The sequence below is a fragment of the Sprattus sprattus genome, assembly GCF_963457725.1.
Source record: "Sprattus sprattus genome assembly, chromosome: 18".
In the NCBI taxonomy this organism is placed as follows: Eukaryota; Metazoa; Chordata; class Actinopteri; order Clupeiformes; family Clupeidae; genus Sprattus; species Sprattus sprattus.
In genome coordinates, this window is record NC_137916.1 from 4,210,828 (window position 1) to 4,212,512 (window position 1,685).

The window sequence follows — 1,685 nt, forward strand, 5'->3', positions numbered from 1 at the left end:
GTGAGCAGTTCATGACCATACTCATTTAGTGAAAGGCTCAGCTCAGGGTCATGAATAAGACTTGTATCAATACCAAGATTCAGAAGCTAGATCAAACTAGTGCAGGATTCAGAAGCTGGATCAAACTAGTGCAGAATTCAGAAGCTGGATCAAACTAGTGCAGATTTAAGCTCCAGTGCAGTAAATAGTATGCAATGCAATCTTTGGCTTGGTCGTCATCATCAAAGCAAAGCAATGCCAAGCAGTGGGTGCCTTAATGAAGCAAAGGGGTGGAAGTGAACTGTCACATTGAGACGGAGCAGCAGCTGAGCTTGAAGCGTTTGAAGGTCTGGGCCCTCCTCTCAGTGGTGTCGCTGTCAGGTCCCATAGAACATGCAGACATTGCTGCCACAGAAAGACCTTCTCTCCCTCTCAGCATCAAGAGTCAGCCCGTACATAACATAGCCATTTTCTGAAGAGTGCTCTTGTCTTTCCAGGAAATCTGTTTCCATAACACAAAAAAGAAATGGAGGGAGAGACGAAGCGAGAGTGATGGAAGGGGGTGGAGCAGGGGGGGTGGTGTGTGTGGGTGTGTGTGGCACGTTATGCTTTCTGCATCGTGTGCATGAGAACATGCTAGCTAAAGTGAACATTCATGGCCAGCTCTCGTGGAAGTTAAAGCTTAAATCAGCTGTATGGTTGAAAAGTACTGCCTGGAAAGCACAGCGCACCCTCCTCCACCTCCTCCTCCTCATCTCTACAGTCCTTCGTGGCCATTATTCTAATCAGAGGCCTGTCATAGAGGCTTCGGCGCAGCAGTAGATCTGCCCCCTCCAACTCTTCCCCTGACGCTGATTTCAGCCAATGATGATAAACCAGACACTGACAGCCACGCCAAGAATTACGCACGCAACTGCTGCCTGGGTTGAGAAATGCTAATTGACTGTGTAACAATCTCCGATGAGTCAGAACCCATCACCACTGCTCACTGAACACAGTCACACTCTTGCCACAGCATGAGAGAACGCCACACTGGATACTGTATGATCTGAACACAGTCACATTCCTGCCACAGCATGAGAGAACCCCACACTGGATACTGTATGATCTGGAAGGCCAGCAAGTCCTAATGGTACATTATCACGTTGGTGGCTGAGATATTATAGTAAAGGACATTTGACTGATCACTATTTACTACATAGAGTAACATTATCAGCCCATTATCAGCCTCAACCCCATTGGCTTTACCTGTTTACATTCATAACTGTTGGTGAATCTTTTCAGATTTGGGTGTAATTTCTTCCCTAAACCTACACGTTCCCATCTTTTGGTAGGGTGTTGTGAATTTCTTTTCGTCCACCAGCCTAATTTCAGGGCTGGGATTGTTTATTTAAAATCCCCTGCCCTACTTTCAAGTCTTGGATATTAAAGATATGCTAGCCTGAGTAACCCTCATTACTGGGTTAGGCCTAGGAAAAATGTTGTGTTTCCTGTTTCAGCCCTGAAAAAATTAGGGTAGGTAGGTAGGGATTATCTTTTTTTATTATTATTATTATTTTTTTTTTTTAAACAAATGTGACGGACCGAGCCCCCGGTAACCGTCTATCCGTGGGTATGGCCACAAGCTCAGAGTCAGAGTAAAGTTTTCCATTTTTTGTTTTGTTTATTATTTTTCAAAAGTTCAAGTATCCAAAAGTTATTTCACA